The sequence below is a fragment of the Chenopodium album genome, chromosome 22 (genome assembly GCF_948465745.1).
Source record: "Chenopodium album chromosome 22, dcCheAlbu1.1, whole genome shotgun sequence".
Lineage (NCBI taxonomy): Eukaryota > Viridiplantae > Streptophyta > Magnoliopsida > Caryophyllales > Amaranthaceae > Chenopodium > Chenopodium album.
In genome coordinates, this window is record NC_137855.1 from 14,590,627 (window position 1) to 14,607,807 (window position 17,181).

At 35.8% G+C, this 17,181-nt stretch overlaps 1 pseudogene across 1 annotated transcript; it reads left to right on the forward strand.

Moving 5' to 3' along the window:
• The first annotated feature begins 8,820 nt into the window (after positions 1-8,820).
• LOC145605207 (uncharacterized) lies at positions 8,821-15,323 on the forward strand (annotated as a pseudogene). Its single transcript, XR_014105013.1, has 7 exons — positions 8,821-9,682; positions 10,641-10,880; positions 11,571-11,660; positions 12,794-12,943; positions 13,049-13,173; positions 13,805-13,934; positions 15,050-15,323. The product of XR_014105013.1 is annotated as an uncharacterized LOC145605207 (transcript).
• Positions 15,324-17,181: the final 1,858 nt, after the last annotated feature.

The window sequence follows — 17,181 nt, forward strand, 5'->3', positions numbered from 1 at the left end:
TCCAATTGGGCTTTGGCCTATTTTACTAGTCCAAAGATCGTAAGTACCTCTAGCTATGGCAAAACGACGACCCAAATGTCCGGACTTAATTATCTCCATAATTTGATCCAATTATATATCTAGTAATTGCACACGACGAAGACATAACTCCTTCAATGATTTCTTTACTCAACAATCCCAATTGAATAGGCTAGAAAATTTCATGATGGATCAATCCAAGATGTTGAATGAATTCACATTGTCTTGTAATAAAATGTTTGAGGTCCTATTTACTCATGGAAAGATGCTTGAGAACCAAATTGTTCAACTAGCCAACCCTTTGAGAGATTTTGCTAGTCCATCTTCTTTACCCTCACAAGAAGTTGACTCTAGGGAACCGATGTGTGCTATGGCCACTAGGAGTGGTAAAGTCCTTAAGGAGAGTGTTCCTATGAAGAGTAAGGAGAGTGAAAAGGAGGATGATTCGAGTGAAGGGAATAAGAATGAAGAGCCTAGCAAGATGAGTGAGGATTCCAATGATAAGCCTAAGGAGAAAGAGCGGAAGCAAGAGGAGGTTTACAAACCTAGACTTCCTTACCCCCAAAATCATAATAGGCATAAATTGGATGAGCAATTTTGAAAATTCATCGAGATGCTTAAGCAACTTCATCTTACTCTTCCTTTTACCGATGTGGTAGAACAAATGCCAAACTATGCTAAGTTTCTTAAGGAAATTTTGAGCGGTAAAAAGAGAGATTGCAATTTGGTGGAACCGGTGAATTTAGGGGAGTGTTTTAATGCCTTTATTCATAATGACATACCCCAAACGTTGAAAGATCCCGGAAATTTCTCCATACCTTGCAAAATCAAAGGAAAATTGTTCCACAATGCTCTTTGTGATCTTGGTGCTAGTGTTAGCATCATGCCTTATTCCGTTTTTAAGAAACTTAAGCTAGGTGAGCTCCTTCCTTCCAACATGACCCTTCAATTGGCCGACCGGTCTATTAAGTTTCCAAAGGGGAGAGTTGAGGATGTTCCTCTCAAGATAGGAGAGTTCACCATTCCCGTTGATTTCATTGTACTTGAGATTGCGGAAGATGACCATATCCCTATCATCTTAGGAAGACCTTTCTTAGCCACCTCGGGAGCCTTGATAGATGTTAAGGGAGGTCGAATTACCTTGAGAGTGGGTAAAAATGAGGAAAGTTATGATTTGAAACCAATGCATGAGTCTTTGTCTCTTGTGAAAGGAATTATGTGTGTTGATTCCCCTTGCTCCATTGATAATGTATGCATGATTGATTCTTCAACTAACGATTTTCTTGAGAATTATGATGATGTCTTTTGAATTGTGATTGCAAGAAGGTTAGTGAAGATAAAATGATGATTCCCAAGCTTATGGACGAGGAGGAAATTGACAATCCTTGTTGGTTTGAACTCTATCCTCAAGATGAAGGTGATGTTTCAATGAGTTTAGATGGTGAGGAACCATTTACAAAGAAGAACAAGGCAAAGAAAAGAGCACGAGCTTCTAGGAAAAAGAGAAAGAGAAAGAAGTTGTGGAAAGAAAAGCTTGCATTTGAAAAGTCTTTGTATGAAATCTCATCAAGCAACAACGAGAAGTTGCTAGAAGTTAAAGAGAAGTTTGCTCTTTCCGCCGCTTTGAAGAAGGTGGTGTCCTTTGACCCTCCATGATTTGGAGGAAGGGTCGAGCTTAGGACCATAAGCAAGCGCTTCCCGAGAGGCAACCCGGAGATCTCTAATTTTTCTTTTTGATTTTGAATTTTCTTATTTTTCCTTCTTTTAGTTTCTTTTCTTTCACTTTTCTACTTGCTTGGATTTATAGGTTGGACTCTTGGGAATGGATTTCATCAAGTGAGCATGAGGAATGAGAAAGTGTTTTGCGGTTTTTGATGTTTTATACTCGAAAATTGAGGTAAAAGGGGAAGACTTTTAGTGAGGTAAGATAGGGAATTTTGTGCTTTAAAAGTAGAAGGAAGTTGATGCCTAGTGAGTTCTTGTGGTGAGTTCATGAATCTCAAACTTTGAGCTCACTAATAATGTATTTTGCTACTGCCTATGTTGGTGTTTATCACCATCATGATTCATGTACGCACCCAATAGGCCATCAAGCATCAAAGAAAAAAAAAAGAGAAGAATAGGGAGCATGGATGTGCGGGCGCACTAGTGATCTGTGCAGCCGCACACCTACCTGGTGCGGGCGCACATATGGTGTGTGCGGCCGCACCCCTTTCCCGGATGCCCCTTATCTTCCCTTTCTTTCTTTCTTCTTTCATTTCCCCTTATTTCCTTCTTCTACCTTCGTCCCCCATCTCCCTCATACCCTCAAAACCGCACCAACCTTTTTCCATAACTCATCAAATTTCATTTATCCAAAGCCTAAGTATCTTTTAGTTAGCTTGTAGTTTAATTGGTTACTTAGTTTTCTTTTCTTACTTTTTAACTCTTTGTTATCTTAGTTTAGTGTTCCTTTGTAGTTTCCTTTTCTTTTCTTTTGTTTTGAAGTTACAAACCCTTTTCCTTTGTTTGTAGTTTCTTTTATTTTTCTTGTTCTCACATGGCTTTTTGATGATGCTCACATTCTTGGAACGCAACGAAGGTGGTTCTTTCTATCGCTTTTGTTTATTATGTTAAGCATGGATAGCCTGAAATTTTCAATGACTCATCATACCCACTTTTATTTTCATATTGACTATAGCACCCAACAAATTTATTCACTGCTCCATTGATAATCCACCAGTGTTGCTTGCACTACTGATTTGGTTCCCTTGGAGCTTGATCCTTCTCTTTATTCTCATTGAAGAAATCCGTCACTTGTATCCAATAATTATCCGATTTTTGTGATCGAATTACCGGTGATTTTATTTGTACTACTATGTAACCATGCAATAGCTAGGAGACAATCATCTTTAATCGTCCAAGTAGTCGATTTTCTTTTTCGACCTTGAGTAGTCGTAGGAGGAGTTTGTACCTCAATATTATCCAACCCTTGTTGGCTAGAAAATTCAGGGATTTGGGATGAAGCTTGGAGAAAATTGGCTAAATTTTGGACTTGTGTATTTTGAGAATTTTGCATTGGTTGTGAGGGTAGATTTTGATTATTACTGCTTTGAATCAAATTCATAAACGATTGCAAATCAAAATTTTGAATAGCATCCATATTTTGAAGAAAGCTATAATATTGTACGTTGTTTATATTTTTTTGTAGGCTTTCAAAGAAGACAAATAAATGATAACAAAAGCAATAGGATATTTAGCTTTTATAATAATACATATATAGAGTAATTTTATTATGAGTAGGTACATACATGATAAAAATTAAAAACCAACAAACAATAACAAAAAAGTAGGATAAAAAAAATTCAAGATAACTTAAATTGATAATTGTTATGATTGGTATGTATTTTTAATTTTGCAACAAGATAAGTACATAGTTAAGATAAAATAGAACAAACAATGATTTTTGCATATAAAAAATTAAAACCAATGTACATATCGATAAATATTTTTTGGAAACAATGTACATATATGTTTTTTTAAAACAACGTACATAGAATTCTTTTTTTTTTTTTAATTTTAAGAAATGTACATATATTTTAATGTATTTAAGAAATAAAAAAAAAAGGTTTTTTTATTATCAAAACACTGTGTTTTGATGTATATATAGGAAAAAACACGGTGTATAGTGTGTAGAGTTGAGTCTTAAGTTGAGTCTTGAGTTTTCAAGACTCCACTTCAAATTTTGTTGTCTTTTTCCGGGCACCAACCTTTTCACAGGGCGCCACTAAAAAAAGAGGCAAGCCTACGCGTAGACTTAGCTTCTTAAATGCATTTAAAAAAACAAAGTATTGTCTTAAGATCACAAAATCAAAAAATGATGATGTCACCCAGAGTCTTAGGGCTAATCTTGCACTAAGGAAAATTCTAATAAACTTCTTAACCATAAGGAAAATTCTAATAGACTTCTTCGATCTACATACATTCCTACGACTACGGACTACCTATCCCAAATTTTTGTATCAATTTCAAGAATATATTTTCTTTTCGAACAAACATGTTCTTTTATTAAATACAGATATGTTCTTTTTCAAACATTAGTATGTTCTTTTTTTCGCCTATGTTCTTTAAACTGTATATGTCTAATGTTCTTTCCGGGTGCACCATGTGCATGGTGCACATTGTGCACCTGGGTGCATTATACTATTTTCAGTGTGTCAAGGATAACTTTATTAAATAATTAAGTCTATCAACAAAATAGAGATAGGAAAAGTACGGAGTAACAATTAAAGTCTAATATATAATAAAAACATTGTTTAGGGCTATGATACTGTTGTTGGGAAAAGAGGGGTACAACTATCAGGAGGCCAAAAACAAAGAGTTGCAATTGCACGAGCCATAATAAAGAATCCGAAAATACTTCTATTGGATGAAGCTACAAGTGCGCTTGATGCTGAATCTGAAAGAGTAGTACAAGATGCATTGGAACAAGTCAAAGTAAACCGTACTACTATTGTTGTTGCTCATAGGTTGTCTACAATAAAGAATGCTGATGTGATTGCGGTGGTCAAGAATGGAGTTATTTTAGAGAAAGGGAAGCATGAAACTCTAATTCGTATAAAGGATGGACTATATGCTTCCTTTTTTGCTCTTCATATAAGTGTCGCTGTCTCTTAGCCTCATGCACCTCCTATTGTTATGACCATTTTTTCATTTGGGAATGGCCATCCTATTGTTACGGCCATTTTTTCATTTGGGAATGGCCAAGGAATTATTTTTCTAGTTAATAAATTCATAACCATACATATATATATATATATATATATATATATATATATATATATATATATATATATATATATATATATATATATATATATATATATATATATATATATATATATATATATATATATATATATATATATATATATGAATTTGGAAAAATTAGAAATAATAATCCCAATTTTCATGCATTTTCCTAGAATAATCCCAACTTTGGATTATTCTGGAATAATCCGAACTTTAAGGGTTTTCTTTTTCTTCAATCCCAAATACCGGTTACCGGTTGAATGGGTTAATTTTTTTTAGATTAAAGTGACACGTGTTGCAAGTTAATTAGTTAAAAAAACTTAATAAAAAAAACAACAAAATTAAAAAAAAAAATCATAAAAGCCTTGAATCCAACCACCAACCACGGAGGCCAGCCACTAGCCATGAAATCCGGCCAGCCAAGAAACCCGACCACCAACCACGAATTTCAGCCACTAGCCACAATTTCCGGCCACCAGGCATGAAATCTGACCCCAACCACGAAATCCACCCAAACGTAACTCCTTTTCATTCTCTCTCCTCTCAATTCCCCAGCCACGAACTCCGGGCTGGCATACCGTCACGTAATTCACTTGAAACCCCTCCCTTAATCCCGAAAACAACTGACCCGCCCCTGAATTAGCGTGACTTCCATGAATTTGCGATTTTGGGTAATGGTGGCTGCGATTTTGGGGTTTCGGTGAGGGTTTCCATGGCTGCGAACTTGGGGTTTCGGTGGTTGTGTTGGGGAATTGGAGGGGGTTTCGGGGAAGGGTAAAACGGCGACGCAAAGTGTGGGGGATAGGCGGCTGTTCGGGCTGGTTCGTTGGTGGAGCAACAACGGCCACCCTCCTTCCGCATGGGGGTTTATTGCGCTCTTGTGGATATGGAAGGAGGTGGTTTCAACGGTGGTGCAGGGGGAGGTAATTTAATTTTTTTTTTTTATTTTTTTATATTTTCCAAAATTAGTTTCTCAATCCACAAAAAGGAGCAAAAAAAAAAAATTGTTTCAATATGCAAGTGTTCTAATTGAAGGTTACTCAAAAAAAAAAAAAAAAAAAAAAAAAAGAAGTGTCATATTCGTAATTTTCTCTTTATTATTACAAAGACTTTTTATAAAGTTTAGTATTGCAAGCAAGTAGAAAAAAATTTCCCAACCTTGTGATACATGGGAGATAAGAGAAAGAGGGGGAGGCAGGGAGATAGGAACATCTACATATTCGAACGCTAAACTTGTAGCCATTGTCATATTCGTAATTTTCTCTTTATTATTTCTTTTAAAGGATCTTTATTTTAGATGTGTTTCTAAAACTAGTGGGATAGTTGTTGTTACATAGTTGATGCTTGATCATGCTTAGTCACTCCGACTTTATTACCTTTGATGGATGTCTAAGTAAAAGCATTATGTGATGGACGTTTTTGGGCCCTTTTGTTTCATGAAATCGGTTTGCTAGGTGAGTACTTTGCATAAAGATAGTTCTGGGATTTCTATTGTTTCTTTTGTTGGGGTTGATGGTAAAAGGTATTATTGCCAAACTGGAGTGTAATAGAAATTAGAATTTCATTTAACTTTGTTTCGTATCTGAAAGTAGAAGATTGTGCTATTGATATCACAGAGGAGAGATCTAAATTTCTCTCTTTTGTATGAATTAATCTATCGATCAGTCAAATAAACATACAGTTTTAGATTCGGTGTCTTTTACTTATGTATTTAATTTGGGTGAATGGCGAGTTGCTGAAGGAATAGTATGGTCTTATGACTTATGTGGCAAAAAAAAGTTAGGATTTGGGTTTTATGTGGCAACAAGAAGGAATGTTGCTCGGCATTATTGCCTTTTGGATGGAAGCCAAAACTTGTGCCACTAATTCATCCAGTAATTTTCCACAAAGTTCTTATGCTGTTTGTTTAGTGTACACAAACTTCAATTCTTGTATGAAAATTTATGTCTAGGGTAGCAGTTTGGTGTGCGAGTGTGGTCTATACCTTAGCATTATGTCTGATTCTTTGGCTTTCGTGTATGAAAATTTTATGTCTAGGGCAGTGACTGTAAAGAAATGACATAATGTTTTTCACTTTATGTGAATTGTTTGGTAGCTAACAATTACGTTATTATTTTGCTCTAAGATAAGCACTCTCGTCGAGGATTGCAAGCAAAGGTGCATCAAAAGGATGAAGCTGTTGAAATATCTGAGGAGAACTGACTTGGAGTCCTATTGCTTTGTTCTTTCAAAACTTGGCCTTTGTGACAACCCTGATTATATGAATTATGATTGTATAACGATTACTAAGTTTTCATTGCAGTAATGAATATTTTGCCTTTAATCTTCTTGCTTCTATATTCACTTCAAGAATTCCTTTGTTGGTTTAAAATCAAAGGTGCTAATGGTAACTGAGATTAGAAATATTAATGCATCCTTCCATTTTGTCTTAATTTGTATACAGTGCGTAAAGTGATTCAAAGTTCCCATGTAATAAAGCTGAGTGTAGCAATATCAGTTCTGGCCGACGAATGTTTGATTTTTTGGGGGAGAAATGCCCTTTTGTAAACATAGCATTTGCTTTGGCTACTTTATCTTGCATCGTCAAGGAAAGAGGATGTAATGTAGAGTTATTTTTCTCTAGAATGGTACTTCATCTTGCATTATGTCTCTTCGATGGTGGAGAATAACTTCTCTCAATTTTTCAAAGGTTGATGATAAGTTGATAACGACACGAGCCGTTTTATCAGAAGAGTAGGCAACAGGTTTCTTGGCTATTAGTGGAGATTTTGGTAGATATAACTGTCAATGGATACTTCAATTAGGCATAGTCAAGCATGGAAACTATGAAAATAAGTCTATTTTCTATATCATTAATTGATGCCCTAATTTATTTTTTGCATTACAATTTGCCATCACATGAATTGGTCTTGATGTCCAACTGTCTTAGGCATTGCATTTACATTGAATATGTTGTATATATGGGCAGCCTGTGCAACTTCTCTTTGTAAAATAGTTTCATTCTCAATGTCTATGCAAAATGTAAATCAAATGCATACAAGCTAATGTACTGACCATGTTTTTCAAATGTGATTTGCATGTATGAAGCTATGAGTAATTTCATTCTTTCGTCAAAAAAAAAAAAAAATTATTATGCTAATATAGTTAATTGGGAATTCAAATTAAAATGATAATTTTTTGCCACAATTAACTCCTTGGAGCTTCATTTTTAAGAAAAGCTTGAATTCCTACAAATCGGAAAATATTTGCGGCTGATGGTTGAGTAACATTACTCATTGGTTGATTGTTTAATTTATAATTGGATATATGCTAATCGGCTTATTAAAAAATTCATAAACAATACATTAAAAATGTTTTTCACTAATTACCTTTTGCAAAATTGGGGGGGGGGGGGGAGGAAGGGGGTGCGCACGCGTGACGCGCACACCAACAACTAGTTTCTTTTAAAAGTATATATATTTGATGACATTACTTTTTTTTAGTTTAAATTTTCCACTAAATTTGAATTTATAGGTTTAAAAAACTCCTTGTAAAATTATCAAAAAAAAAACCACATTTTTAAAACAAATAGTCCAATTACAACACACGAATCCCGTACTTATCCATTATCCAATTTAACTTGGTCCTAAAAATACAAAAAACAGTACAAAAACACATCAATTCGCCTAAAAACACCTCATAACATATCTAAATTTAAATACTAGTACAACACATTAGTCCCGTGCTTATCCATTATCCAATTTAACTTAAACTTAAAAATACTTTAATTGTTCAAAAACAAATCAATTCGCCTACAAACACCTCACAAGTTCACAACCTATCTAAATTTAAATCAATCCCACATTTTTTTTTAACATCCCATCATTATCCGTTAATTTCCATCTCAAAAAAAAAAAAAAAAAAAAAAAACTCCAATCATGTTCCCTAACCTTAAACACAAACACAAATAAATTTTATTTTTTATTTTTTATTTTTATTTATTTATATTTTCCAAAATTAGTTTCTCAATCCACAAAAAATAATTTCTTCCTAAAAACGTGTCAACACCGCTTTAACCGCGCTCTCCTCCCCTTCTCTCTCGCCGACTTTTTTCGCCCTCCGCCCATCACTCCTTTCTCACTCTTATCTTCTCCTTCTTCTTCCCCCAAACTCCCCCCAATATAAACCCTAACTTCCCCATTTCACCTCAGATTATCGAATTTCATTTCGATTCTTCATCGTTTTGAATGTTCAATTCGTAATATTTTGTTGGTTGTGATTAATTTTTCTGGGGTGGAGAGAGGAAGAAGAGGATTGAATTCGGCGGCGAATGTCGGTGGAGAGGTCGTTTGAAGCTTGGGAAGAGGTGCAGCGACACGGCCAAGACTTGGCTGATAAGCTAGCACAAGGTTTTACTGGGTTGATTCAATCGCATATTGCGCCGCCTTCATTTGCGTGGCCTAATCCTCCCAGTACTAAGCTCTTCGATGTCGAATTCGAGTTTCCTACCCAGAATTTTGTGCCCAGGGATTTTGGGCTTGCAATTGATAATTCTGGGATTACTGGGATTTTTGATATTGGGAATAGGATAGGGCAAGCTGGGGCTGATTTTGGGGCTTGTGTTAATGGGTTGGTTCAGCAGTTTTTTTGATCGATTCCCGTGCCATTTATTCATAATGATAGTGATAAGGGTATGGTGAAGCTTCATCATGCTGTTAATGGTGGGGAGAGGAGTGATATGAGTATATTGGTTAGGGAGGAATTGGGTTCATTGGCAGAACAATGGGGGGATTTAAGGTTTTCTGAGAAATCCGAAGCCGGTGTTGATGGAGTTGCTGATGAAGAGCTTTCGGGGTTTAACCTTAAAATTGCCGGTCTTTTCGGTAAATCTCAGGTATACTACACTGTCTATGATATAGTATTGTTTTTGTTTACCTATAGTTTTAATTTGATGGTGTGGAACGAAGTTCATTTTAGCTTAATTTTTTCATTGATATAATACTTGTACTACTTGTAGTTAAATTGTTTTTAATGTCAAATTTATGATGATATTGCTCTGCTGGTTCGGGGGTAGGGTACAGTACTAAAGGTAGCTCTTGAGGTGACCTGTATAGGCTCAGTGTAGCAGCTTTGCGAAATGTTTGCTTTGCTTGCCCAAGCATTCTGATATAATTCTTTGTTCTAAAGTGATTGGTTTAAGGTTTAGATGGTAGAGAATCAGATTTCTGACTTCAGAGTGATATAAATCACTATTTTTTTTTCTCATGTGGCATTTTGATGTAGTAGGCTATGCGGCTGTTATATTGCTTTTTCATATCTTATATTGGTATAGTGATGAGTTTGTTTTTGCTTTTCCTTGATAATTTTACCTTTTTCTATTAGTCAAATTCTTACACTTATCAATTGTTTGCCGACATTTAAAATAAAGAACAACAGGTATTATCCTACCAATCCTTTCAACATAAAAATTTGTCGATTTACCATTGCCTATAGCTTGGGTTTCTGTGAATGTTTTGGACCTGGACCATCTTTAGGAAGATATCCAGTTTGTTGTTTTAGGCCCCATTCTGTTGAAAATGTTATTATTTATTTAGAAAGAATGTTTTTATTTAGTTAAGATAAGTTTGATAATTTCAGACCAAATAAGTTTAAAGAAAATAAATTCAGTCAAAATAAGTTTTGCTGCAATAAATATAAGTTTTGCCACAATTTATATAAGTTTTGACACACTTACAAATAAGTTGTGCTACAATGATTTCGTATAAGCACACATGATACGTAGAAGGTAGATATGTTGCTCTGTCTTGGTTCTTGACCTTGTCTCTGAAACATCTTATTATTTGTGTACACAGGGGACTGTAAATGTGACATCTGCTTATGACAGTAGAACCCGCGATGTTCAAAGCTCTGTTGTTGCACGTGGTGATCTATGGAGACTTGAGGCATCAAGTGGTAGCTCTACGTCAGGAACTCAGAATTCGTCTTTGTTTCTAGTCCAGCTTGGACCTCTTCTCTTTATTCGTGATACAACACTTCTTTTGCCAGTTCATCTATCAAAGCAACACTTGCTTTGGTATGGTTATGATAGGAAGGTGCGTTCTGATCTTTGTCTGTGTCTTACTTATAAAACATAGTTGATAAGGTGAATATGAATACATTATTTCTATGAAACTACCCTATCATAATAATCTATAAATCACAATTGGGTTTTCTTTGCTCACTTCAAAAAGCAATCTTGTATGTCGCATGGTGATCCTAATCTCTCTGCTTCATGAGGTTTGGCAATGTGCCTCAGTGCTCCAAAACAAGCTATTTAACCTGATTTTGATCCATTTCTTCAGTTCATCTCTATTTCCTACTTTGATTCAGAATGTTTAATTAATTAAAAGTGGATGAAATATATTCTTAAATGATTTATAAGCATTCTTGCAAAACTTTTGATGCATCTCTCTCTAACCCACTTTTAAAGCCTTGACTTGAGGTCTTTTTGAGCTTTTGAAATCATGGTTCAACTTTATTAATTCTAATCAACTATGGATTTCTTACACTATTAATAGACTACAGGTGCAAGTTGCCTTCTGCTTGAAAAAAGAGGGGTGGGGGGGGGGGGGGGGTGTTCATACATATGCAGCCTAAAACTTGTATTAGAAAGAAAAGGTGTTTAATTGACCCTTCAACCACCAATTTACCTAGATATGTATGATTATAGGTTTTCTCTGTAACAAGTTTCTTTTAGTTTTCCAGATGGATTTTAATTGCCTATTTGTTGCATTTGTTTTTAGAATGGTTTGCACTCCCTATGTCCAGCAGTATGGACTAAGCACAGAAGGTGGCTTTTGATGTCAATGATCTGTCTCAATCCTTTGGCTTGTGTAAGTTCAACTCTTCTGGCATAAATTCGAAGGCATTTCATATGAGATATTGAGATGTTACATTTGTTTTATTTTGAAGGGTTTTAATTCCTTCAAGCTGTAGTTAATCTACCTTGTTAAGTTGTTATTTTACTTTGAAGCATCTGTTATTTCTCCTGTAAGGAAGCACATGGTTAAAGAAGAGGTTTCTTTTTATGTCAAGAGTAAGGAAGAGAGGACTGAGTATTGTATGAAAAATAATGGAATGCAGTAGTTTTTGTACTGCGATTGTTTTTAGTGATTGCCCTTGCTAGCTTAACAGGATTCACAGGCTCCGTGTTACTTTGTTATTCATTTTTGTATTCAAGTGTTTTGAAAATTGCAGCTCAATTAGCATGAAAGGTAAAACCAATGATACTTGAAGATATTATTATAAGCAGTAATGTATTCTAGTTAGTTTAGTGATATGGTGCAACAGAATGCGTACATAACACCACTAGTTGTCATTTTAGTTAGAGATGCTTTTTTAAATTGAGCAATGATCACATTCAAAGAACTTAGGTGAAAAAATTGAAGTGGTAGTAGATTTTTTGTACTGAACAAATCACTTGTCTCTGAATATAACGACAAGTTTGCATCATCTCTTCATGACCTTTTGCTGATTAACAGTAGTTAAAATTGCTGGTTATTTATTTTATAAAATTAATATATTTCTCCTCATTTTATTAATATCATGAGATTGGACCTGGAAACTATGAACCAATGCCTAAAGTTGAGCGAAATGGTTTTTCTCTATAATTTTTTTAGTTTGCACAAAACATTGTGTATGAACCAACAGTATACTGTATACTCTATATGGTTAAAGGTATTTGGTGATAACAATCCGTGCTTAATTTTGTACTTGTAAGATGACTTAGATATATGGTTTATTACTGGAGTGCCATCAAGATATCTTATTCTATGGTTTATTACTTAATTCATTTGTTGTAATGAAGCTTATCTTGTCTTCTCGGAAAATTTTGTTATTAGGATTCCTTTTGTTACAGTCCCTGCTATTGGATGAATTCTGTACATGAAGGATGGTTAATGTGTTATGTAATGCTGTTTGTTTTAAATAGTCTCTAAAATTTTCCTTTATGTGCTTTGCCTTGCAGTCATTCATGGATCTACAGTTTCCAAACGGGCAGCTTACTTATGTAGCAGGGGAGGGACTAACCACTAGTGCATTTCTTCCTATTTGTGGGGGTTTGCTTCAAGCTCAGGGTCAATACCCTGGTGAAATGAGGTTCAGTTTCTCTTGCAAGGTTGGTTAGAGGCTTGTTCAACATTATTTTGCTTTTTCCCCATTTATTTTTTAAATATCCTGTTCTCTTCAGCTGGTTTCTAATTTATTTTATTGGTGTTTGCAGAATAAATGGGGAACACAAATTACTCCAATGATACAGTTGCCTGATAGATCATTTACACTTGGTTTTGCACAAGACTTGGCTTGGAAGCGTTCCGGTCTCTTGGTGAGGCCAACCATTCAATTTAAGTAAGTATGAACTTCCTTGTATCCTTACACTTTCCCTCGTGTTTTCATTATTTTCAGATCCTGTCTGGATTCCAGTGAAATCTGATTATGGTTTTCATGCTGTACTACCTCTATCCTAGGATTATAGCTTCATGTACCGAGGCTTGGTTTGTCGATGTAGTGCTGCTTAGGGTGGATTTAAAACAAGATAGAATGCTTCACTTTTCCGATAATCTGATAGTGGATTAATTTTTTGTTTATGGGCTTAAACCTAATAGGAGTGGTAAACAAGTGCCTTGGATAGCTCAAACATGCAAAGGGAAGTAGTTTCTGATTATGAAAGTTTGTATTATTTATAATTCTATTAAGAATTTAAGATGTAAGAGTAGTTTACTGGTATTAATTTTAGGCATGAGGATTTCCTGATTAAGAGTTTCTTTTAAACTTTAGATATTTGAAAATTGAAGAGGTTATTAGTTGTATCCTGTTGCTGTGGCAGTTTCCTTATCACAATGGCTACTGGATAGCGTCATATCAGATTTTAGACATGAAGATTGGCACTGTTGTATTTTTTCACTTCTACAGCTTTAGGGTTCAAATCATGGGATTTCTCATTATATCTACTAAAATACCTCTTATTTTTATTTGTTAGTCTATGTCCTACATTTGGTGGAAGTGATCCTGGTGTACGGGCAGAACTTGTTCATTCAGTCAAGGATAAGTTGAATCTCATTTATGGGTGTTCGTACTCAACATATTCGTCTGCATTTGCATCTGTATCTGTAAGTTGCACAATGACCTTTGTTGCTTTATCTATTTAATTCTTGCCTTTTGCTGCATAGCTTTCATTTTAATGCTCTTTTTCCTTGGTCGCATTTTGAAATTCAGCTTGAGACCCTTTAAATATCTGTATCCTTGTAGTTTTGGTGATGGTACTGAGTGCACATGGATTTTCTAGTATATTTTTGTGAATGCATAAACTGGTTAAATGACTATAAGAGATTGATAGGTATAAGTGTAATTTTGTACTAGGTTCTGCAACTGTCCTAAGATGATCTTTTCATATTTCATGAAGTATGTGGCTATCATTGCTTCATTTAGTTTTTCCCTAATTTCATCTTCAGCTATTAGGCTCATATGCTACTGAACAAGGCATCTATCGTCATGTACCCTTGATGACATGACATGACATGGCATGAGTATGGGCATGGGCATAAATCCCTTTCTGACCTTTCATTCTGCGCATAAATGGCATAAATCCCTTTCTGACCTTTCATGGGCATAAATGGCAAGATAGGGAGAGATTGCCTTTTACATGTATATGGTTCAGTTATTTCAGTCCTGGGGTGTTTACATTGAAAACCCTAGATCTGAAATTCTGAATCTACGTCAACATGTGAAATGTTAGACCTTCATCACAAGCTTTAGGAGAGGTAGTCCCTATGAATAACTATGATGAACTAACTCGCTATCAGCGATAGCCATGATGAATTTAACTTGTTTTGCTGTTTTCTGAATTGATTTTAAATTTTCGGAACTTATATGAACTAATTTATTTGAAACTTTTTTAAAAGGTGAAAATAATACACTGTTAGTATGTGAATATTTGAACATTAAACCTTCTCTGATTATATTTGTATGAAATTGTTTTTATTACAATTATACTACCAATTATACATTCATTATTTCATATTGTAAGTTATGGGTTTTCCCAAGATCTAGCTATAGGTGAAGTTTTGCATGGAATGTGGAAGTTTACATTTTAAATTTATTTACAAATGTAAATTCAGATTAAGATGACTTGTGGCTGGACACATTACTCTCTCTCTAATGCAGTCTTGTAAAATCGTCTATTTTTGCTCATATATTTACACTTTTTTCTGCTGCAAAATTTCAGCTTGGTAGGTCTAAGTGGAACGGGAATGTTGGAAGCACTGGGATTGTCCTGAAAGCTGAGACTCCTCTCTCAAATGTTGGCAGACCTGCGTTCTCTGTACAACTGAACAGTGGCATCGAGTTTTAGCCCCTCCATGCCACATCATGTATTAACTTGAACTGTATATAGTACCACACTTGTAACATACCTCACAGCCACCTGTAAATATCGACATTTCCGTAAATACTGGTACATTGGTACCTTGTATCATCTAAGGATCCATATTATGTCTGGATTCTGAAATTTTGTGGAATTGTCTCTTCTCATACTTGGAAATGTTTGCAATAATGAATGTTCGAGCAGCTTTCAAAGTATGAAATTGGTTCACTCATCTTGCAATCGTTATGCTAGTATGTGTAGTTGTAGAGTAGTGTTTAATCAATTAATCATATATTCATAGGTTTTATTGCATTTTACAAAGTACAAGTCCAACAACTTTTCTTCACCAAATACTAGTAACATAAACATCTAGTGCTTTGACTGCCTACCTTTATTACAAGCTACTAGTTGACAAGTTGTTTTTGCTTCCACAATTGCCATCTACTTATAAGATGAAGGCTAGAAGTGACAAGTTTTGTCAAATAAGAATATAGATAGCATTTGACTTATTTGAGGCACATAAGTTTAGATAAGTTCATACAAAATAAGTTTCTTATTTTTGACAATTGTAAATATTTCTTATTATTGACAATTGTAAATGTAGACACTTTGACTTTTTTGAGATTAAATAATTTGAAATAAGTTTCACCTGATATATTTTTATTAAATCTAAAAAAAAAGTGAAAGAAGTTCAATTGAAATTAATCTTGAGTTTTGATTTGGGGATTTTTACCCCGTCACGTGGCCCAATGAGAGTGTGACATGTGTCACCCTAAAAGGAGTCCAAATGGACTCACCTGGATTTGACACGTGGCATACTGATACTCATCAGGGAATGACGACTTTCAGGGCCTAATTCCCAAGAAAGCCGTAAAGCGGCGCAGCCCACCAAATCTAGGTCAGAATGACCTAGGTAAGGGCACATTTACCAATAACCCTATAAATAGGGAGATTTACCCTATTTTGGGGACACATTTATTTATTACATCACAATCAATTCTCTTACAACAGAGAAAACACCTGATCTCAGGACTCGAGAAGATCTACTTTTACTTTTCGCTTTTTACTCCGAACACATACTAACTTGATCGTCGGAGGCAGAACTCCGAACAACCGAAGCTTCCATTTGTTTGCAGGTACAGCCAGCGAGGACCCAATCTTGGTGACGTAACTTTCTCGCAGGACACATAAAAATCCCCAAAACATTTGGCGCCGTCTGTGGGGAGAGTACCTCTAAGATGGTTTCTCAAGAGACTGTAACTCCTCCTGAGGACAAACATCCAGAAGCAAAGGTCCACTCGGCCCATGATACAGATTCCCATCCAGAGGTCGAAGTATTTACGGCCAAAGATGGATCTCTTAAAACCAGACGCATCCGTTCCAAGGATAACAGGGAACGGGGCGTTGATCAGGCGGGTCCGAGTAAGTCAACCGGCCAGCCCCAGGCGGCAGGACAGACTGCTCACATCACCCGAGAAGAGTTCATGAAATTCATGACGAGCTTTAAGGGGAAGATGAAGGACCTGATCTCCAAGAAAATGGCTGGACCCAACAAGGGTCAGTCGGCAAAGAGGCCCTCCCACTCTGAGAAGGCTAAGTCCGTGAAAGACAGGCAGCCCACTCCACATCCCAATATAAAGGAGGGGGGCAGGCCTTTTATCGATTAGTCCAAGTTCCGCTTCCCGGACCAGGGAAAGAGGAAGCCCATCCGGTATACTGAGCCGGATGGCAGCAAGAAGACTTACTCTGATGCTCGACTTATCATTGAGCAAAAGAGAAACAAGCAGCTTTCTGACTCGGTTTCAACGTCGACTATGCCAGACAGCTTCAGGAATACCTCGATGAGGTATTCCCAATCTATACAGGAGAACCTGTTAGGCAGCCCGTCCGTCCATACAGGTCCTCAGATGATAGGCTCGGTCCTGTATGTGCCCCAGCAACCATACAGGCTGTTCGCCCAATCATATCAGCAACCTGCCCTCTTCGGGGGTCAG